Consider the following 24,430-nt stretch of genomic DNA (forward strand, 5'->3'; position numbering starts at 1 on the left):
ACCTTGTCTAGAAATTGCTGTTGCCCCTGTATGGCCTTCCAGAGCCTTTCACAGCACAGCAATGTAATTGCAGTGTGAACAATAGCCACAATTGGGAATGCACTTAAAGAAGAAGTGGGCAATAACCACACTTGCCCAGTTTGCTTGCAGATGAGCCCAGGGAGAAACGGGCTAACTGGCCTGTGTCAGCAATTGTGTGAGCACATTTTGACAGCAGAGACGCAGCAGTAGTGATGTACACAGGCAGAGAGCAGGTTGGCAACACTGCTTTTGCTGAGGAAACATCACAGTATCAGAGCCAAAACATACCTGTTCTGAAGGAAGAACATGATGACAGTAGCTAGATGGTGTTATTTCAGCAGCTTTTATGGATAAGATGAAACCAGCACAAAGTGCATACTGAAATGGAATAAAATACAAGTATGAAGGCTTCAAACAAAATTTTTGAGCTTAAATAGGCAAAATGGAAGGAAAAGCAAGACTGCAGTTGTGTCTGTGTTTGCAAATCACACTGTTCTTAAGTGCAACAGCCTTCTAATTGTTGTCAAAGACCAGGATAGAGGATAACCTCTGTTGTACAGAGCATTTAACTAAGGATTTTTGATCTTATACAGTTGAATTTCTAAATCTTGTTTTGTCTGAAAATAGTTAAACTGATCTCTTCAGGGTTTGAATAGAAGCTTTTATGTTTGGAAAAAAAAATCTTTTTCTCTGTTTTTCTTAACAAATGCTCTCTCTGTGAAGACAAGCGGTATGTTCATTTTTTTTCAGCCCCATTTTCTGACAATAAAGTTAATTCAGATGACCATATCTGACATGTATGCTTTAAAAAAAATAAAAATAAAAAAGTGTAAGTCCATAATGCAAAAAGTATCATATTAGACATAGAATTTCAGTGTCTTCTACTCTGCGTATGCTTTTCTCATTTTTCTTCTATGCTTAACGTGTCTTGGATTTGCTATTAGTTGTTTGAAAAGTTACTTCTGGAGCAAATCAGTTGTCTGTCAACTTAGTTAAACACACCAGTAGTCAACACTTGAGTCACTGATGAGTGTGTGCATGTTTCTCAGTCTTTGACAAAACAGTAGAAATCCCTGTGAAGATGTACATGTTTTGCTTTTGAAGTGAGTAAGAGGCTGACCCTTGCAAAAAAACACAACTCAGCTGCTTGTCAGCTTGCTGAGCCACAGGATAACATGAACAGGTGTCCAGATGTGAAGTTACTTTCAGTTTGGTTGAAATTAAAGAAATGTATTTCCATCCTGCAGGATGGGAAGTAGACCAACTAGCTCCAACTTCTTAAATGCCTTACCTGAATACAAAATGTGAAGGTGGCTGGAGAATGGGTCTCAGAGAAGCTCAATCTGACCTGAGCCTGAAAGTCTCATCCTTGAGCTGAAGCTTCATTGTCCTTCAGCAACGGAAAGTTCTCAGCAGTGAAAGATTTGGCATCTAAACTATTCTATGAAAGCAAGCCTCTGGTATGGAAATCATGTGCAGTGGCATTAGTGTGTCATGAACCCATGCAGCTTTCCTTGATGTCCCTCACCAGCATTTAGGATTTTCCTACCAACACCGAGATTGAACACGTGTTGGGCAGAATGATGTAGGCAGCTGTTTCTGGAAGCCATGGAGAATGGCATAGCTATATACCATAGGTATATATGGTATAGCTATACCACATATACACCTTGGACTCATTTGCCATTGTGGTGTCCTGAAGCCCTTTGTCATGGACAAGTAGATGGCCCAAGGCTGTTTAGATACAGATATTAGAAAAATAATTAAAAATAATCATATTGCCTTCTTCTGTAGGGCTTCAGCAATGTCTTGAGTACAGCCAGGAGCCATTTCTCCTCACATTGGATGTACAGTGTGAGCCATCAACTCCAGGTTTGCAATTGACTACATTCTTTATAATAAACAGAAAAGCCATTTGAAAGCACACCAAGAGAAGGAACATTGTGGTGGCCCCTCCTGCATTGGCTCAGTGATTATCATAGACATCCAGGATGTACGAATAAAGTATTTCAATCCCTTCTTTTCCTCAAAAGGATTAAAGCCCACATTTCTTGCCTCCTTGGACACTGAAGACTACTTTGGCAGGGGAACCTTTCCCAGACTTTGAGTTAAAGCAAGGCTGATTGCAGAAATGAATTAATCTGTAGACAGTGTGCCTGACTGCAGCTTAACAATGCAGTGTTCAGCTGGCAATAGAAAAACCTACTTGCTTGTGCCTTAGCCTGAAGATCTCTGTGTGCCTTGTCTCAAGGTTACTTCATGTAGCAACTATTTCCTCAAACTCTACTTTGAAAGAAACCAGGATGCTGCATTTTGTGCAAGTCCTGGTGCAATTAGATAGCTGCTGAAGAGGAAAGTCTCTGTAGAAACCGAGCAAGTTTGAGTGCTGCTCAGTGTTACATGTCTCCAAGGTACTCAGCAGGTTTATCCAAACTCAGGTATTTGTAGATGGGTGTGATCACAGCTTGAGGCTATGGTGTAGTTAGATTACAGTTTTGAGAATTGAAGTTTCAGAGGTAAACACCTAAGCCCTTTTTGTATCCTGGACATCCAAATAATTGGGGTTCTAACCCTCAGTATTTGGAAGCAAAATCCCATTGCCACTCAGCAGGAACTGTACTCATAATTCATAGGATCATAGAATCATTTAGGTTGGAAAAGACATCTAAGATCAAGTCCTACCATCAACATAGCACTTGGAAGTTTACCACTAAATGATATTCCTAAGCACCAGTGCTTCTCAAAATGCCACTCCAAATTTGCATGTGCAAATCAAATTGCGTATTGTTCACTGTTAAGAATGAATGAGCCTCTGTGTCTTTCTGTCTATCAGATCCAGGATACTAACTGATACAGCTGTGTGAGCACTCTGAAAGGAACTGTTTTACTTAAATCCGAGAAAAGCCTGTAGAGTTAAATGAGCAAAATAAGTCTTTTCCACAGAAGCTGTAGATCATGTGTGTAGAAATTCAAAACAAACAAACAAAAGTGATCTTGGAGGCATGCCTTTCTGTTTATCAGTAGAAAGCTTTTTTATTTTTCTTTTCTGTTCTTTTTTTAGTCAAAAATCAATTTTGTATTGTGAAACACAAACATAGAAAAGTTTGGTTTTCCTATGTAACTTCCAATAAATCCTTATATCATATTTCTTAATGCTTGTCTGTCATAGACTGCAAAATCAATAAATGTATTGACAGTACAGGCTTGTATAGACAACATGGAATCATAGTCATTTGAGCTAGAAGGGACCCATAAAGTTCCTCTAGTTCAACTCCCCTGCAACGAACAGGGATACCTACAGCTAGATAATGGTGCTCAGAGCCCTGTCCAGCCAGACCTTGAATGTCTCCATGGGTAGTGTATCCACCATCTCTCTAGGCAACCTGTTTCAGCATTTCACTTACTATAAATTACTTCTTCCTTACATTCAATCTGAATTTCCCCTCTTTTAGTTTGAAAGTATTTCCCTTGTCCTGTCACCAAAGACCCTGCTAAAGAGTCTGTCTCTTCCTTTCTTACAGTCCCCCTTTAGATACTGAAAGGCTGCTCTCAGGTCTCATTGGAGCTTTTCAGGCTGAATAGCCTCAGATCTTTCAATCTGTCCTTGTAGGAGAGGTGTTCCATCTCTTATGGCCCTCTTCTGGACTCACTCCAACTGGTCCACATCTCTCCTGTACTAAAGACTACATATCTGTATGCAGTACTCCAGGTCTGGCCTCACCAGTGCAGAATAGAGAGGCAAGATCACTTCTCTCACCACTGCTGGCCACGCTTCTTTTGATGCAGCCCAGGATACAGTTGGCTTTATGGGCTGCAAGGGCACATCACTGGCTCATGTCCAGCTTCCCATCCACCTACCCCCAGGTCCCAGGGCTGTGCTCCATGCTTACATCCCTCACCCTTTACTGATAGTGCAGGTTGCCACAACCCAGATGCAAGACCCTGCATTTGGTTTTGTTGAACTTAATGAAATTCACCTGGATCCACTGCTTGAGCCTGTCTAGATATCTCTGGATGACATCCCATCCCTCAGGTATGTCGACTGTATCCTACAGCTTGGTGTCATCTGCAAACTTGCTGAGGTTACACTTAACCCTTCTGTCAATGTCACAGACAAAAATATTAAGGAGCTTCCATCCCAGCACTCACCCCTGAGGGACACCATTTGTCACCATTTTCCAACTGAAAATTGAGCCACACCACCATACTCAGGGTATGATCTTGTAACCAGTCCCTTATCCATTGAACAGTCCATCAACCCATCAAATTCATATCTTTCCAATTTGGAGAGAAGATGTTGTGAGGAACTGTGTCAAAGGCCTTACTGATGTCCAGACAGATGACATCAGTGGTTCTTCCCTTGTCCATTGATGTAGTGACACTATCATAAAAAGTGACAAAGTTGGTCAGGCAAGACCTGTCTTTGGTGAAATCATGCTGGTTATCCCCTATCACCTCCCTTTCTTCCATGTGCCTTAGCATAGCTTTCAGGAGGATCTGCTCCATGATCTTCCCCGGCACTGCGGTGAGGTGATAGGTCAGTAGTTCCCTGGGTCAATAGGAACTGACCCTTCTACCCTTCTAAAAATGAGTTTGACATTGCCTTTTTTCCAGTCATCAGGGAGATCACCTGATTACCATGACTTTTCAAATATCATCAAGAGTGTCTTGGTGACTTCATTAGCCAATTCCCTCAGGACTCTGGAATACACATCCTTGGGACCCATAGACTTATGGTTCTTCAGGTGCCTCGGGTGGTTGTGAACCTGATCTTTCCTTACAGTGTGGCATTGTTCCCCCAGTTCCCACCTTCTGAACCACTCACTGGTTCAGTGTATAGAGCAGTTTCTAGCAAAGACTGAGGCAAAAATATTCAGCCTTCTCCTTGTTCATTGTTACTAGCCTGCCTGTTCCCCACTGAGGGAGGGGGAGGAGGGGTACGCCCTCCTGGACTTTCCAAGAATAAGAAGACTTTCTTATTCTTCTTTGCACACTTTGCCAAGCCCAATTCCAGTTGGGCCTCATCCCACCAGTTTTTGGTAATGGCAGCTATATCATGGTTTTACAATAGCACGATGGTTTCCAGCTTCTCCTGTTTATTTCTCAAGCTGCATGCGCTGGTGTAAAGCTACTTCAGCTGGGCGGCTAGTCTTTTCAACTTATTGGAGGATAACTCCTTAATTCCTTTGAAGTATTTATCTTTAGACTCCTTGCTGCCTTCATTAGCATAAAATGAAGCAGGTCAAGGGCCCCCATTAGAACCTTATCCCTCTAACTTAGCTATACTATCCCCCACCTTGTCTTGGGCAGGCTTATCACCTCTTTCCTCCTTCAAACCTAGTTTAAAGCTCTGTCAATGAGCTCTCCCCAGACAGAATTCTTTTCCCCCTTTGACCGAGGTGGACCCCATCAGCAGCAATCAGGCCAGGCACCAACTAAGATGTCCTATGGTTAAAGAAGCATAGATTCCTATAGTGGCACCTGCCTCTTAGCCGTAGTGCAATGTTTTCATTTACGTTTTGAAGAAATAGATTAACTCCAAGAAAAAACGGACTTCTACTGGAAGCTGTAATATATGACAAAAATCTATAAACACAGCATATGTATACAGTGTACTGTCACGAAAGAACTTAATGTGTACATAAGCTGTACATATAGAATATTGCCTTAACAATATTTCCAGAGAAGAGACAATTATCACATGACCTTCAGTAGCTTTAAAGAAACAGGATAATGCAAGGAATTAAACATATCCTGCACAGACCAGATGTCAGAATACACAATTTTGTAATTCAATCAATTATATGTCAAGTTAAATCAATACTGTGAATATGATGTCTTGTCTTTGTGCTCATTCATCTCTAAAGAGGCCCAAGGTAGCTGTCAAAGTTAAGACCTGTTAAAATCTCTTTGTTCTTCTTGACAAGAAGGCCATGAAATCCAGAACAAGAGTTTAATGTATTCAGAAGAAGATGCAGAGAATGTAGGTTAAAGAAAGACCGTGCTGTTTTTGACAGCTAGTAGTCACTTTCTTACCACACACTCTTATCCTTCTGTTTGTCCTACTTCTGAATTGTGTTTTTCTTCATATTAATCGCTGAGCATTTCAGAAAATAAAGTATTTGCAAAGTGTACAGAGACTTCCCAATCCAGATTTTAGTATTTTGAAAATATTATAGCCAACTTCCACCTCTTCTGTAACTATATTTGCAAGAATATGACTGTTGTCTCAGGCCCCCATTTTTATTGCACATATTGAAATAAAACAAGTGGATGAATAGTACCAGGATTACTCACAGTTCAGTCGTGCTGTGATATTATCTGTAGGCATATCAGATGTGCACAACACTCACTCACACATAATGAATCCTGTTGAGCAGAAGCCATATGACCAGGAGAAAGCAGCATTTTTAGAAACTGTAAGTAGATAGTCAAATGTGGGCTATTTGCATTTGGATAAGGTGGCAGAAGAGGCAGAATTCATTATGAATAAATTAAATGTTGCTGCCCAGAGATAGAGAAGGCTGAGCTATATATTTCCTTTCTTGGAGAGGAGATACTGAGAAGGGGCGTGAACTTGCTCTTCATGCATTAATAGCAACAAAACCAAGCTGAGAGAGCTTCAAGGTGGATATTGCTTCAGGAATGGCAGTGCTTGCCCTTGCCCAGTCCTGTCACCCCACATTCCCCATCCTCATTCCCCAGCACAGATGTATGATGTGACCAAATGTATGGTCGAGCAACAGCCTCCCAGTTGAGAAGTGCCCTGCCCTGACACTTCAAGGAGAGCCCCTGGAAGAGCTTTAGCTGACCCTGTGCATGCAGGGCACATGTTCTCCTTTAGTTGATGAGCAGCATGGTACAGTGAGTTGTGTCTTGTGGGGTTTTAAACTGTCCAAGAGCTAGCTAAATCCCTAACAAATCCATAAACAGCCAAAACTACAGCAGAGCCATATATTATAGCCGAGCCTTTAAAATAAAACTGGATCTTGGCAGAGTGCCTGCTAACTTGGTCTGTGTCTGACACAAAGCAACTCAGCAGCAAAGGTTGCCCCTCTGTACCTGTCACAGAATCATAGAATAATTAAGGCTGAAAAAGACCCCTAAGATCATCTAGTCCGACCACCAACTCATCACACCATGTCCACTAACCATGTTCCTCAATGCCTTAAACACCTCCAGGGACAGTGACTCCACCACCTCCCTGGGCAGCCTGTGTCACTGCCTCACTGTTCTTTTGGAGAAGAAAGTTTTTCTAATATCCAACCTGTCCTTGTGGCCTGGGCTGGCTGGCAGGACGGCCACACTGCCTGAAGGGAGGCAGGGCCTGTAGGCCCTTGGGCCTTCTATGGGCACTGTGCTGGTTCCATACAGAATTATAATAATAATTGTTATTATTATTTTGACTATCGGTGAGTTTTTTGTCCTTACTGACAAAGGCACCTGGGCATGTCTTGCTATGACTCTCTTTCTAGAAAATCTGTAGGAGCTAAAATGTTATTTTTGTCCCCTCCTCAATAGTAATGCAGAGGAGCAGTGTGTCCTGCTGCTTCTTCAGCAATGAGAAGTGCTATAATGTGAAAGGCTCTTTTCTGAAAGTGATTTTTCTGCCAGCCATTTTTCTGCTTGTGCTTTGTAGGTTTGTCGTTAATAAAGGCTATTTGTTCAAAGCATTCATTTTTTATGGAAATTGGGGTTTTTCCTGTGCTTCTTATGTTATGATTCTAGTGTAGAACATTGCTCAAAGTAGTAATGTTGAATCTAGGGGCTTTACACAGTGATAGTATATTTTATTTCATTATTTCATTTCATTTTATTTATTCTATTTTCTTTGTTTTACTTTAAGTTATTTTCTTAGGTTATCTAATTTCATTGTACTTGATTTCTTTTTCCTTTTTCTTCCTTTTTCTTCCTTTTTCTTCCTTTTTCTTCCTTTTTCTTCTCTTCTCTCTTCTCCTCTCTTCTCCTCTCTTCTCTTCTCTTCTCTTCTCTTCTCTTCTCTTCTCTTCTCTTCTCTTCTCTTCTCTTCTCTTCTCTTCTCTCTTCTCTCTTTTCCTTTCTTTTCTTTTCGGTAAAGAAAGGGAAAGTATTGTTGCTGAGAGGCTGATCGCAGTTATGTAAATAACGCGTTGAACGCGTTGTGACCAGTAACTCCTACAGGCAACTAGAGGGCAGACTTCTAAAACAGTTCAAGCTCTGTAAGCTGCAGATAGGTACCTCATGAGCTTCCCAAAAATATTAAATGCGTGACTCATAAAGATTTTGCATCCTTAACTGGCTAAATACTTTCAAAATACTGTACTGACATGGCTCAGCCTATTATAAAAATAAAATTCCTTGCTATTTGTCAGCAGCCAAGCAGTTGATTTTCTAAAACTGCTAATTATTACACCCAATATAACTGAGTTCCCATTTCCTTATCCTTCCCTTTGTCTCAGAGTGGTTATATTCATTAATTGTGTCTTATTGTATACAATGAATCACCCCAGACTGGAGAGGGCATTTTTATTATGGGTGAGTATTTAGCATCTGAATAGGGCTTTGCTTCTGACCCATTCACTGTAGGATGTTTAAAGGGACCTTTGCAATGGCAAAGAAAGAGAAAAACGAAGAGAAGCAAACCTCACAGCCAAATCACCAAGAAGCAAATGAAATGCTGAGGAAATCTCTCTCTATATATATATTTTTATCTGGTCTCACATTTTGACAGAGGTGGGACATACCATATGATTATTAGAGTTTGGAACTGTCAGAATGAACCTTGAAGGACAGTATTTATATGTTTGGCATGAGACAACTGAATGGAAGCTGGAGATCAATAGAGCAAAAGAGGTGGGGACTGTGGGGCTAGTAAGGAAATGCCAGTTTTATGTTATTCTGCAAAGCTGGGCCCTGCCCTCAGCTGTACAAGAGTACAAGAACATCTTTGGTTAAACCATACAACAGAGTTTAAAAGGAAAGTACTTCTCCACTGACTTGCCAGACTGTCTCCTACAAGTTCTCAGTGGTGGGAGTGCTGAGCAGGAATTCAGGTTGGGAGTTTCACAGGCCCTTAGAAGCCCATTGCAAGGAGCTGCACCATCATCCAGGCAGGCTGCCGGGCAGCCAGTGTGGGGGCTGATAAGAAACTGCCCAGATCAGTCATGCTCAATGTTCCGTATTGCACCAGGAGATTTGCTGGAAGAAAGATGTTTCCATAAAAAGTTACACTTCCAAAGCATAAACCTTTCCCAGCGGAGAAATGTTCCACCAGAAAATATTGGACCAGTTTGATGCTTGGCATAATCTAAGGTATAAATGCTCCTTGCATTTTAAAACTTTTGCAGCTTCAGCCCATGCCAATGCTCAAATAACAAATCAAGCAAATTCCAGTTTTTCTCCCATAATTATCCAACCTAATAATTCTCTTGTCATCTTCTCCTTTCTCTTCACTGAAAGAAGAAAGTCTGTGCTTGCAGTACACAAAGATGCTGTTTGTTTCTAGTTTTATTGCCTGGAATTTGAAATTCATAAACAGTCGTGATATAAATACATATAGCTTTAATCTCAAATTATATTGCCAATCCCAAATTTAATGCCATTACAAATTGCATTAAAATTCTATTACCTTCAGGACACACATGATCAGACTTCATTTTGCAAAAAAATTTTTTAAAGTATTCCTTTCTGAAAACAGCATGAAATGCATATTTTCTCCAATGACAAATGAAAGACAAAATCTGTCTTGCCAAGGTTCAAACACATGGCCTTTGAAAGTCTAATGAGTTAACTTCTAATGCTTAGACCTTTTCCCTCAAACACTAAAGTTCCATGGGAGGTGCAAAGTATTTGTGATGAAATATGAATGGGAGAGCACTGGAGGATATGTGAATTCTGGAGCATAGTGAAATAAAAATGTTCAGAGAAGATGCAAGTGTGGTAGGAACTGAAAAGTCAGGAAGTATGGAAGCTGTAGGTGATTGTTTATGGGTTCACTGGTGCAGACGAATTAACATCCTGACCGTACACTTGAAGTACAGCTGAAAGAAAATTTGATACCTATGTCTTAAGTTTTGGATACAGATAAGCACTATTAGGCTTTGTGTTCAGTCTTATCTGATTAACTGATACTTACAAGAGTCATTTATCAACTTAATATTGTTTTAAGATGCAGTCTTTATCACATAGTTCCTCAATCATTTTTGAAAAATCAACTCCACAGATGTAATCAGGCATCAGTGGCAGTTCAAACGTGTCATTATTGAGGACATCTGCCTGTGGGCTTGAAAGGCATCTCCCCTGCAACTCTACTACTCCCACAAAACAAAAATTTATAATCTCTTGCTTACAAATTTTTATTTTAAAAATACAAGCGAGTTGTTGCTTTTGGATTAATGAGAAAGATTTGTACGTAATTTAAAGCACAAGTGTAAAGGAAGTCTGAGGCAAATTCCTCCCTCTAGAAATTCTGTAGCGTATTAATACAACTTATTCAAAAGTCATTTTTCATCACTTAATTACATAGCACAATTATGTGTCTTAGTGTGGTTAGAGTTTAGAGTGCTCATGAAACATCATGATCTTGAAGCTAATAGCTCATCCCACAAATACTTATATTGCAATGCTTGACTATGTTAAGACTGCTGAAAAGATTTAGCTGGAAGAATCATTACTATAGAATAAAAATATCATTAAAAATAAAGTCACCTCTCTTCAAATTTCAGTCTCTCCCAAATCAGCCATTTTTCTAAAAACAAAACAAAATGGAGTGGCTTGAATTTTCAAAGCACAGAACATCTGAGGATTTTCAATTTCCTGTGAAAGAATCGAAGTTTTTAAGCTATATCAAGCACTTTCCCTGAGATACTTTGTTTAACTCTCTGGACTTCTAGTTTTCTGCCCACTCTGAAATAGCAGAATTGTTACATCTGGAATATGTATTTCTACAACTTTCCATGCCAGTAAGTGAGCAGCATGGTCTTTATGCTGTGCTGAAAATGGCACTGGTCATGCAGTGACTTCAAGCCAATGATGCTGAGGGCTTGGTGCAAACAAGGGCTGTTAAGATTTTTGCAAAATGTTACAGACCAAGCTACCAACTGAGGATTTCCAAGGCTGCAAGATGTCCTCCTTCAGTGGCTGGCCTGCGTAACTGTTCATGGCTCACTATGAGATGTGAGCCTGGCCCTATCACGTATTTTCATCCACTGGCAGGGGTGATGCTATTACTGAAGTTAATAGGGCTGCCACAGGAGCAGGCAGCAAGGTTTTGCAAAGTGCACTTGGACCCATGGTTTATTCTGCCTTTCACGACATGGGAAGGTTTTTTTCCTTGTGGTGGATATCTCATGGCCTTCCTGGAATCCCAGGAATTCTGCATTTTAGCTTTATATTTTCCCATGTTAAACCAAGTTTACAGAGAGCAATACCAGTCACCATGTCCTTGCCTCTTGTACTTCACCCTCAGACACCTGTGAGACATTTATCCCCTGTTATCTCTGTGGTTGGTGACCAAGAGCTGACTGTAGGGAGTCTTTGCAGTGAGAGCACTCACCACCATATACATTTTCTCCTAGCTGGAAAGTTTGCTTTCAGAGACACATCCTAGTTGGCAAACCCGAGTAATGCAATTAACTCTCAGTAGGTGCATTTCATATTACAACAGTGAGTGCCTCCTTACGGAGCCTTCATCATTTTCAGAGCATACACACACATACACACACACAAAAAGTCCTGCTGTTTCAGATAGCAGTTCTTTTCTTTTTACATTTTCTTATGAAATTTGTCTCTTATTACTGCTTTTTATATCTTACCAATCATTATTTTATTTCTAATAATGCTTAGCCTGTCCCCTTCTGTACATATGTTCATCCTGTGAACATCACGATTACCAGCCTAATTATTTTTTTTTTTCTCATTGGGACATAGCAACATCTTTTTTATTTTCACAGTGCACCTCCGCCCAGGTACATTTCTACTGTCTAATTTTCACCCTATGCCTGAAAGCTGATGAGTGGTTTTGGCTATCATGGGGGAAATCAATAGGATTTGTAGCATCTCAGAGGAGGAAATAAGTACTTTGCAGGATTGGCTCTTAGGCCTTTACTTCCTTACTGATGAATTTGCTGTACAACAGTTCCTGAACTTTCATTCTCTTTGTTAGGCTTTATCTTGAGAATCTAAGTTACTATTATAATTATATTTATATAGTTACTATTTATAATTATAAAATAAATTAAAATTGTACTGTCCTGGAAATCCCTTTCTAATCTCAGTGCCATATTCTTGCTGTTTAAGGTGTGTAAGTCATTTCATTAACAGACTATTTGGGCATACTTGCTAATATAATCAAGATGATACCTTAAAAAGGAGACAAAGTCCTTGAGCAATCCCACAAGGAGAATTCAAATGGTTTTTAAAGAGAAGATGGTTTAGGTGAATGAGAACAGCTTAATGTGAACTCAGAAAAGAATTTCCTCCCTATATTGATTAGTAATTACAAAAGATATTTTTATAGACACACACTTGCATAAGCATAACAGGACTTAGTAAAGTACCCCAGAGGAGAAGCTGTATTTTCCCTTCAGAAGCTAATAATTACAAAGGTAGTAAGAACTACAACGTAGTTCTCATTAACAGATAGAAAGAGCTATTGCAGCTTCTCACCAGCAGTTTTAAACAGTGTTTATTATATACTGTTTGATCTTTGCTTCCCATTAAAAATCATAATGATCTCAATAGACTCCCAAAGCAATTGAAGATGGGTCTGCAAAATCTTTTTATAAGGATGACGCTTTATAAGAAAATTAAAAGGGAAACCTGAATTTAATGTGAGGTAAACATATGCCACCACCAGTGTGCTTCCAGACATGTAAACTATGCAGAGAAAGTGTGAATGGTAACATGAATGGTAACTTTGGAGGAAGTCACAGAAGCAGTAGTAAAATAACAGAAAGCCTATCAGAACTTGCATGTTTTCTTTGTACTAACATTTTGAAAACCATCCGTAAAGACTCCGTTTCTACGAGCTATTTGGATATGAGACACTGCAAGATATGCTTTCCCAGTTTTAAGAAACTGTTGATTTTCATCCCTAAAACCAGCACATTTGTAGCAATAAATACATTGTAGCGAATCAATAAGCTAAAAAAATCTGCTTCTTCATCTAAACGATAATAACTAACGGGACATAATGTGTTGTTATAAGTGAGTTTCTGACCTGAGCCAAGAGATCAAATAGAAGAAAAAAAAAAAAAGAGACTGATAAGACTGAGGAGAAGGGAGAAAATTTCCTAATACATTTCCATGGTCCTGGAGTATAATGTTTGTCACAGATTACAAATCCAAAACTTTCTGAAGTAGTATTAATCAGGAAGAAGAGGCGTTTGTTATTAGAAAGATGTCCTGTCCTTTCTTTTTCACTGGAAATGATGAAATCTGATTTGTTTGTTTGTTTGCTGTACTTCTGAAAGTGATACTAGTTGCAACACATTGATCTGTTAGGAACTATGTGTAATATCATTTGCATCATCTGCATCTTGTTTTTGATTAAAAGAAAAACAGAAAAACAATAAAACTCATGTCAAGAATCATGGCTTTATGGGCATCAGGTCTTTTCAGAGATCCAAAATTTTGAATTATTATACTTTCAGGAAAAAAACAGAAATATTTCAGTTTTCCTTTATTTCCCCAAGGAAACAATCAGCATGTGCTCTTGGGATCTCTCCTAGGAATATCCTGGGAGGTGAGGGCAACCTGGTGATTTCCAGGTGTGGGGTGGGTTGACAACCCCAAAGATTCTCAGCCTGGACATGGAATCAAGGAGTGCTGAGGGCTCTATTTACAGATTGCAGAGCTGCTTGACTCTGTACTGCAAATCTGTAGCAGGGAGCTTGGAGATACCAGATGTCTGTATGAGCCCAGGATCTCTAGATGCTTGTAAGAGCACTGAAGTCCTTAGACAGAGTTCCTAAATGTGGGACCCTGCCCTGCAGAACTTGGCTTGGATCCTCTGAGAGTTGCCACCTCTGTTTGTCTCTCCAGTTCCTTGCAGGGAGGAAGGCTTAATGAGAACATAACATGAGAAAAACTTCAAGATATTATACTCTAAGCAGCACCTAGACTTCTTTACATTCTATACAACAGATATTTTTTAACTTTCCAAAGCAAATGATCAGGTACTTAATAAGCACAGAAGTCTATGAAGTCTACTGGTCTCTGAAAGACCAATTTGCCATTAGTTGTCAGTGAATTAATTTGAGATTGGAAGTAATGATCAATGCTGGAAGTAGATGATCTTTAAGGTCACTTCCAATGCAAGCCATTCCATGACTCTATAATCATGTAACAACAGTAAAATCTGTAATTTTTGTTGAAACCTACACTCTCTCATGTTATCTTATTCGTACACATGGAAAGATTGGCTCATCTCTAAGAACAGATGTTATTTAAAAGGAAAAAATCATAATACATTTTTCAGGTGTGAGATCTGTTCCTCACTTACCCAGCTGCAGGCATCTTCTCATCTTGAGAAGGCCACAGTGCAGCTGGTTACCTTGAAGCTGCTTCAACCGGCTTCAACCAGGAGTCCATGCACAAACCTCATCATGAATAATACATCTATGAATGTTAACATGTTCTCTTTTTCATGCATATTAACTCACCATGAACCACTTACTTAATTCAGCTGCTGTGCCCAAGTAGTTCCAATTTCCAAATAACTAAGAGGACAGCCTAGCAACCATGCACAGTTTAATACAACTATGCAGAGCCAAAAATCTTCCAAAGAGCTTCCAACACATGCTATTATCTAATCTTTTTTACCACTTAAACTATTACAGCAGTCATTAGTTCAGTGCAATGCCATTCTCCTTAATTATGTAATGTCAGCTGAGTGCCCAATTTATACATTTCAAAATTGTCACAGTTATGTTCTATATTTGGCAGGAGGTAAACTTGCTGCCATAACATATTGATCTGAAAGACCTTGATAGCTGTCATTTCAGAGCCACCACACTGAATTGCCTCTCCTTTGCAAGCTTCTTTGCTGACTAAGCTTTATGTTAGCGTAGGGAGCAAGATGTTATACACTACGGCAGCATATAGGGAGTAAATTGGGTCAGAACTCTCCTTAGTTCCCCATGCCATACTGCCTACAGATAGATGTAAGTTAGTTTGAAGAACAACATATACATGAGAAAATGCACGTATGTCTTTCAGTAAGTGCCATGATAAAGATAAGAAAAAGCTGTCATAAAAATGACAATTTTTGTATTTCAACACTTGTTTCTGACATTATTTGTCAGATAAACCTCAAAAAAAAAAAAAATCTGACTTTTTTTTGTACTGAAACACTTGTATTTGTGTGAATCTGTTTTTCAACTGCATTCATATGCATTTCAATTTACTATAGGTAAGAAGCCAAAACATAAGAGAAGGAACCAAAAAATAGGAGAAACTATTTAATCTTTTCAATATTTCACAGGAGAATAGGCTCACAAGTTGACTGGTGTTAGAAGAGACCTCTTATTCCATCTAGTCCAACACTTGCTCAAGCAGGGACACCTAGAGCAGGCTGTCCAGGGCCATGCCCAGAAAACATATGTCAGAGGAAATGTATTTGAGAAGTTTTAGGAGATGTGCTCAAGTATGTGAGAGCTGCTACTTTCTCCTGACCAGAAACATAAGAAATATGCTGAAATAATTTGAAAAAAAAAAAAAAAATCCAAACATAGAAGAAGTAAAACATGGTTTAATTTAAAGTAGATCTTTTAATTGAGTCAATCAGCTATCACTGGAGGGAATTCAAAGGATGAAGCTCTCTTTGCTATCTCAGTGGTCTTTCTTATCCCCATCACAGTTCTAGTATGTTCACTTTGAGCACATTTAACTTCCTACTGCTTCTTCCTCTGCTTGTGCAGACAGTAATTCCAGACATGATATCAATGTTAAAGCAGTGGAACAGGAGAAGATGATCTCAGCAAGTGGTGCCCACTAACGGGAAGTGAGAGCAGTTGAATTAAAGCAGATCACTTTGAACTTCAGATTACTATCTCAGGAAGGACAAGGCTTTCACCAGTAGGGAAATAGAAATAGAGAGCCAAAGGAGACAGTCCACTTTTATTTCACATTCCACATACCTTTTTGCAGAAGCTTTTCCTTCTGAAGATCAGTGCGTTGGAATTCTAGGTTAAATCTGCTCCAGACTAAGAAAAGTTCATGACCTCTTCCCTTCTTACCTTACTGAAATTGATACCCTTTTCATTCCCAGAGTGCTTATTCACCGGGAATGCCCAGATGTCACTTAAAAGTTGTGGGAGCAAAAGTCTCTCCTGGGTCTCCTAACTCCGTAGGAAGTCATTATCATCACTTTGCACTTGAAGAGACACTTTTTACCTTTTTAACCAAAGTTTTCCTGTGCAAAATTTTCTCAAGCATCCATTCCATGCCTGTTGTCAATCTCTGTATAACCAGGGTATGTAATTAATGCTTTCCAATGATTATAGACTTTAAAGTTTGCATGTTTTAAACCACGTTTCACTGCTTGGCGAAACACTATTCTAAAGAAAAGACGCAATTCTCTCACTGTAACCACCCCGTCCCCTCCCAAATGGAGGACTTTTTGCTGCCTTCTTAAACATTGCATGTACGACTGTGACAGTGGTGAGTAAGAGATCTATAAATGGGTTCTGGTGAGGAGTAAACATCATGTGGTTCACTTTGGAAGCTTGCTGAGTGGGAGGCATTTACTGAACCTTTGTGCACTTGCTATAATCACTGATTTTCTATGAAGTGCTAATGCTATATGCCTGTTTTCTCCTTTGTGAGGGCACTTATTACAAAATCAGCTGCCTTATCAGAATTTTAGGGTTAAATACATAGGGCTGTAAGCTGTTTCGATAAAGAGAAATTTTACTTAGCCATCTGGTGATTCATGTACAGTCTTCAATTATATAATATTAGCACTGAACATGGTGATTTTGTTGCATGTATGGAGGTACAGACAACATTTAGATTCGTTTCTTATTTCTTCTACCATCAACTAACATGTTGTAGAACAGAAAATACTGACAGTTTGGGATTACTGGTGCTTTTTTTTTTTTTTAAGTAAATCTTTCATCTGCTTGCAGTTCACCTCTCTCGGCACATTTACAGCAGGGAAAAAAAATAAAGGAGATGCAACATTAAAAACTGTGTTTGTTTTGTTTTTGTTTTTTTTTAAGTGAGATTTTGAAACTCATGGATTTATTTAGATTTATTTTAAAAGTTTCATCTATGTTGAACAAACACATAAGCTAAATAATCTCTTACATTAAAATAGCCATTACATTTTTTTCATTTGTTTAAAAAATTCAGGAATCTAGCCTTTTTTTTGCTACAGAAGCTAACTGTGGCATCTCACTGACTGTAATCAGAGCCCTGCAGATTCTCAAAATGGGAAAGAAGAAAGGCTTGAGGACTGGAAAAAAAGCTAATTCCGTGATTCAAGAAAGCTTCTAAGCTTGTGCTTAAATCTGTCCTTAATCATGACAACATTTAAGCTTGCGTTTTCTGTCAAGTACATACCTTTCTGTTTTCTTTAAAATGCAGTGTTGTTCAACAGAATAAGGTTGATTGAAGTGGCAAAAGAGGCACTAGTAGATAAGCTGCAGCAACTGAAAGAATAACCAGAGAACATAACTGTAAGGATTTTTAATGTACCATAAGCAACCTATTTTTGAGTTTATGGACTCCCGTTGATCTCTGGAGGAGTTTGAGCTCTAAAAATAATGTGCCTTTGGGAGCTGGGAGAGAGAACTGTAGCTGGCCAGAAGGAGGTCTGAGTGGATTGAAGTATCACGGGGAGATAATAGAGGGTCCACTGACTGCAATTATAAGCAACCAGAGAGCGGGAAGTACACTTGAGAGAAAGATAATATTATTAGCAGGTGTTAAAATAGCACTACTTGCAAGCAGTGTGCTTTATACAGAATTCAAGAACAAGAATTGGGCTTTATTTTCCTCTGCATCTGAGCTCTGTGGTAAGGCTTACCATGACAGTTTGGTTGGTCCTGCATTTGGATCATAAGTAACAGGGTCCTGGTAGCTGTATTAATTTTTTGCTCCTCTTGTTAATTAATGAGTCTTCGTAGAATAATAGAATGGCTTAGGCTGCAGGACTGCCACCCACCAGATGAGGCTGCCTAGGGCCCCATCCAACCTAATCTTGAATGCCTCCAGGGATGGTTCCTTCTGGTATATGGCCTCCTAGACAACTCATTTTCTCTGGATGAAGTCTGCTATATCTCTGTTGTGACTGGGAGGATTGGAAATAACAGACCTTTTGGTCGATGTTCTGCCTAATGAGAGTCCTGTGCCATTGGGGAAGAAGAGAAATGTATGTTCAGTTCTATGTGATATGATGCCAGCTGAGACACTTAAGCCTTGAGGTCGTCAAAGTATTAAGTGATATTAACATGAATTTCAGCAAGAGATGAGTATCAAATATCTGGGAGCAATGAGGGGAAAAATGATTGAAAACTGGGGAGGGATAAGGGAGTACTTGAAGAAATTGAGCATGCAGCTGAAAATAACCCAAGCAGCTGATTATTTGGAGTTTTAGTCACACAATAATATGGCAAATAACACTCTGTTGTTTTAGTTTGCAAATGCACTGACATACCCGCAGAGAAGCAGGGGCAAATAAGGATCTTTCACCTCATCCACAAAACCACCCTGACCCTCACAACAGAGGGACAAGCTCTCCTGGGACCATAAGCAATGCCCAAACTCACTGGCTGGTTGAAGTTGGAGGGCACCTCTAGAGATCACCTGTCTTGACCCTTGCTTGGAGCACAGGCAGCCCCTGCAGGTCTCTGAGGGCTGGGTGCTCTGAAGGTGGACACCCAGGCCCATCCACTCCAAGGGTGAAGACTACATAGCCTCTATGGGCAACCAGTGTTAAATAGCTGTTACATTAAAAAGGTTCATTTTCCTGTCTACATGAAATTCCATGATTCCAATTTCAGTCGGTTACTTTCTATCCTGTCACTGGGCACTATTAATGAAAGTTTGGCTCTATTTTTTTCATACCCGCATCAAGATCTGCATCAAGGCTGGGTGTCTTGGTGTGCATAGCACAGAACAGTTGCTATAATGGGCTCAGGAAACAAGGACAGGCTAAACTACTTGGTGACTAAGGTAGGGAAAGATGGGTGTGGAGTTCCTACACAGGGCAGATGTCTCCTACAGGATGGCACTTGAAGAAAGTACAACCTTAACCACGAATTTGCTAGAAAGGTATATAAAAAAAGGCACATAACCTATAAAAGAGGATGCTGAGTTACAGTTGTCACTCATTCTGCCCACAATATATTTAGAAACAGCCTGACACTGTCCTCTTTAAGTGGAAGGATCTGAAAACATTTGTGCCACAAAGTGCTGAATTATATTTCTTTGTGCCCACTGTGCTGAGCACACCGGTGCTAATAGATACCTCTATTCTGAGCCCAGGCATGAGCATTTGCATTTAATCATAGCTAGTAATGTTTTATCCACCCACCACTGCAAAACAGTCACCTTGTGATATTCAGGAACAGGCACAGAATAGTTTGAAAGAGAATATTCAACTGAAACATAAGAGAGTGTGTGTAGGCAGGCAGTAATTATACAGGGCAGGATTACACGTGCATGCATATCCTGGGGAGCCATCAAATACAGCTTCAAGGTTTGATTTTATTTTTGAGATCAGAAGTACATAAAATTACCTGATTGTGGGGAAGTTTTAGCTGAAGCAGACTAGTACACTGCATCACTGAGTCAGCTTAAGACTTGATTAAGCTTGATTGCTAATGGCCAAAGATCGTGCTAGTAGCACTGTTTTTTGTTGTTGTTGTTGTTTGTTTGTTTTTTATCTCTTTCCTTTGGACAATAACTCCTTCTTCCTTTTTCAACTCCAGTTATTTTTCTTTAGACTTCTTTATTCGAAAGTTACCAACACTTCCAAAGAGTTCATATAAGGGTTTTCTGAACAGCACCTCTTTTCTCCACCAGTGTCTTCTCAAAGCTAAGTAGTTTGTCTTTTGAATGTCCCTCCAATATTTCTTCAAATGTATACAGCCCCAACACAAAGTGTAGCAAACCCTGTTTAAATGACATATTGTGAAATACAGAAGGTTGCCATTTTTTCACCATCCTGTGGCTTTCTCTTTACTTTCTGAGCATTCAATACAGATTCACTAATTTAAGAAAATTAAAAAAAATATATAGAGATATTCCTTCACCCCAAATACTTAAATCTTATTTCATTAAACATCTGCTCTAAGAAAGTTAATGTCTTGAAAAACTGAAAGATATTTTCAAACCCCTTTCCTCAGTATTGAGGTTGTCTGGAACCACTGATGTAATGGCAACCTCCAATACCCCTTAACTTCAGAGGGAACAGGATTAGACCCTATGCTGTTTCAAATTAGCTGTGACAATGTAGGAAGGAATCACTGCAGATGGGTCAATGGAAATTGCTTATCATTCCTCAGACAGCAGCTAACACCCCCTTACACTGCTTAACATAATAAATAAATTAACACTGATGGGATATATACAACAGGCACTATTGTGCTACTGCATCGAGTGTACTGTATCAAGAGCTTTATCCATGGAATGGAACGCCTCTCCTATGAGGAAAGGCTGAGAGAGCTGGGGGTGTTCAGCCTGGAGAAGAGAAGGCTGCAAGGTGACCTGATAGCGGCCTTTCAGTATCTAAAGGGGAGCTACAGGAAAGAAGGGGACGGATTCTTTAGCAGGCTCTGTGGTGTTAGAACAAGGGGAAATCTTACACAGTGATGGAGGTGAGGCACTGGAACAGACTGACTAGTTGATATGGTTGACATCCTATCCCTTGAGATCAGGGCTGGGTAAGGCCCTGATCTAGCTGTGCATCTTCCTGTTCATTGCAGGGGAGTTGGACTAGATGGCCTTCGGAGGTCCCTTTCAACTCTAAGGATTCTATGATTCTACTGTGTTCAGTGCTGGTTGATCCTGAAAATTAAAGCAGAAACAGGATCTGTGCACAGTCCTGCTGCTGTCTTGTGCCACAGGACTTGCAGTTCGTGCCTGCTGGAATAGCACTGGGACTTCCCTGGGACAAGTTGTAGTGCTGGGGCAATGGAGAGGGACAAGGGAGGGCGAAACTCAACACTTGAAGAGATCATGAGCTTCTGAGAGAGTCATGAAGATTCATCAGATGGATTCTTGGATAGTGGGTGGAAAAAGCTAGTGGATCAAGATTTTTTTCACACCCACTCTCTATTCTCTGAGCTCAGGTGTAAAAAAGTACACTGCTAGTGCTGGGAATATACTCCACCTTACAACTTGCAGGTACTTCCCTGCATTCTCTTGAAACATCTGTTAGATCACTGATAAATTATTAATTTCTGGTCTTGTATTTGTTATGCAGGTCTGAAAAGAAACCAAACGGATTCCATGAATGGATATCATCTGAAATGTTTTATATATTTTTATGAAGACTGAACTTCCTAATTCTGCAACACTCCATGGGAAACATCTTCTTTGTACATTTATATCAACACTTTCTTCTTGTCCATTTTGCTTAACACAGAAAAGTACTGATGAAATAAGAGAGCACAGAAATTAATGAGAAATATGTATATATTCGGGAATGACTTAATCTGAGATCAGGGAATAGAATATTTAGAAGTTTGAGGAAAAGTGGTATAAATGCTTTATTAAAGAAAAAGTAATTATTTACAATTAATTTGGTTTCTTTTTTAAAAAGAATGAATATAGGCAAAAGAGTTTTAAAAAGACTTCATCAAAGGACGAAGAATGTAATGTGTGATTTCCTGTTCTGTATTCCTGGTTGTGGAACAGGAATAGTGGATTATGTGTAATAAAGGGAGAGACAATACTAAAAGGGGTGGTCTTTATGGTGAGTTTAGCTAAATTCTTGCTGCAGAGCCAAAGTATTTCTTTTTCGTGGGAATATAAACATGCACCAGTGTTCTGATGTTCACGCTTCACCTTAACCTTGTACAATGAAAAAATACAAGGTGTGAGCCTTCAATCTTTATATGCAAGTTGTTCTGAAAGTAATACCTCGCATTTATTTTCATCGAAACTACAACAGATACAAAGAGCACAATAACACTATTTGATAGAACAAATTCTCAGCTGCAAAACACTATTTTTTAACAGTCATCACTCCTAGCTATGCATTTTCATCAGTGATGAACAAGAGCCTGCATGCTGTGCTTGTAAAAACCTGCACCAGCTGAGGTGACCTATTGTCACTGTTGCCACCACTAAAAAGCACCATCCTCTGCCTCACTGTGCTCACATCTACTGGTTGGTCTCCAGAAACATTCACAAGCATTGATAAATGTCAGTGGGTCCATTTTTTCTGCATGGAGGAATTCAGTGACACACCTTTGCTTCATCTGCACTTCCATGCCCCTCTGCTGCCATCTGTCACACAGCAACAAAATGTGATGGGATATTGGTGGGAAGGTTAACCTCTGCTGCCATACCACCAGTATCTGCCTCTGTCATCATGAATCAACATAATAAAATAGGAGGTGTTACTTTCAGAGCATGCCTCTTACAAATAAACAGGTCAAACAGCCTTGTAGGAACATGCTCCTGAAATGCAAGCTGAAGGATCTCTGTCTTCAAAAGCCCAAATAAAGGAGAGACATAGAAATACTGATGCTGAGCAAAAATGATGTATGAACAACCAACACATAATGATTAATCCCTGACACTTGTTTTATACTGACTGTACATAAATGAAGACTGTTCAATGCAGATTCTATTTTTGGAAATTAAATTTTATTGTTAGAGAAATTTAATACACTGTATGCCCTTAGTCTTTGTGTCATTTACTATGAAGGGATAAGAGAAGCTGTTTTGAACTAATATTCATCTACCATTGATAGAAATTCTTCTACATCATCTGAAATTCTGCCTGGCTCTTGTTTATTCAGTTAAAATAAAGATGATTTTTCTGGTTAGAAAACTAGCTTCAAGTTGAATGTTACTAACAGTGACATCCATTTAATTCTAATTTGCTACGTGACACAATACAAAACCTAAATATCAATATTTTTATATTTCACATTATTACAAGCATATATTTGAGTGGCTGTGTACAGTAAATTCAAAGGGAGCCATACTTGCTGCAATTTAGTTCTTGTATTTTTTACTTTCAATATGTAATACCAACATTGTTCAGTATCCTGTTCCATGCTTTCTCTTAAAATAATCCTTGGAGGTGAACATCCCCAAAAGATAGGCTGATATGAAAATCTCAAGAGGCAGAATGCCTGAGGAGCATCTTTCATTTACATACCGATGAGATTAACATGTCTATTCAATCAAAAAAAGAGTAATTTCCCTACACACCGCATTACCAGTCACTGATACGGGAGTACATTATTTCAGTCAATATGCAGATGATTAAAAGAGGAGAAAACACAACCTTTTGAACCAAAAGCATGTTAAAGGCAAGGTGAGTCAGGGACTCAGCTTTTATTATTCCTTACTCACTTTAAAAACACTTCAGAGAACTGCAGAAAACTAAGGCCGTGTTTTTTCTCCCTCATCTCGTAGCTAAGAAAATTCCAAGCTGAAATTGCAGGGGATGGAGAGAGCTGGGAGCAATGGGAAAGCCTCTTCCAATGGAAAACTGAGGAACTGTTTAGTCCTACTGGCTCAGGCTGCTCTGAATTTTCTTTTCCATGCAAAAAGTCTTATACATAAATTTTCCCCGTGCTGTCCTTTAGTTGGCAGATACCTATTACTTCCTTCTACCTGTCAGCAATGCAGTACACAAGCATGTGAGGAAGAAGTCCCATTAGCTTGGTACTCTCCACAGTTTGAAGGCTGGGTTCACATCACAAGTGGTTGGAGACCACAGCAAGGGAAATCCCATTCTACTCAAGAATGGACCAAGCCTGTTTCACAATTAGTTTGATGGAGGATGGTCTTTCAACTTATAAAACCTACAGAGCTCTTAAGATTAAAAAATTCTGCGTAACAGTCATCACATCTGAATGAGTAAGTGTGCTTGTTTCATCATATTTCACAGAATCACAGAATTGTAGGGGTTGGAAGGGATCTCCAGAGATCATCGAGACCAACCCCCCTGCCAAAGCAGGTTCCCTACACCAGGTCGCACAGGTAGGCGTCCAGGCGAGACTTGAATATCTCCAGAGAAGGAGACTCCACAACCCCCCTGGGCAGCCTGTTCCAGTGCTCCGTGCTTCCCTCACCGTGAAGAAGTTCTTACGCACATTCGTGCGAAACTTCCTGTGCTGCAGCTTATGTCCGTTTCCCCTCGTCCTGTCTCCACGTACCACTGAAAAGAGACTGGCCTCACCGCTATGGCCGCCACACCTCAGATATTTATAAACCTGGATCAGGTCCCCTCTCAGTC

General features: G+C 39.6%; 1 protein-coding gene across 2 annotated transcripts in view; it reads left to right on the plus strand.

Moving 5' to 3' along the window:
- Positions 1-23,014, plus strand: part of SMPX (small muscle protein X-linked) — a 40,502-nt gene extending 17,488 nt beyond the window's left edge. Inside the window, exon 4 of one of the 2 annotated variants that reach the window (XM_010725712.2) lies at positions 21,434-23,014. The gene's annotated coding sequence lies outside the window, so the exon portion shown is untranslated. Of the gene's footprint in view, positions 1-1,815; positions 3,167-21,433 lie in introns of those variants that run through there. The other variant, XM_010725720.3, reaches the window with a different exon arrangement.
- The last annotated feature ends 1,416 nt before the right edge of the window (positions 23,015-24,430 follow it).

The sequence above is a fragment of the Meleagris gallopavo genome, chromosome 1, assembly GCF_000146605.3.
Source record: "Meleagris gallopavo isolate NT-WF06-2002-E0010 breed Aviagen turkey brand Nicholas breeding stock chromosome 1, Turkey_5.1, whole genome shotgun sequence".
In the NCBI taxonomy this organism is placed as follows: domain Eukaryota; kingdom Metazoa; phylum Chordata; class Aves; order Galliformes; family Phasianidae; genus Meleagris; species Meleagris gallopavo.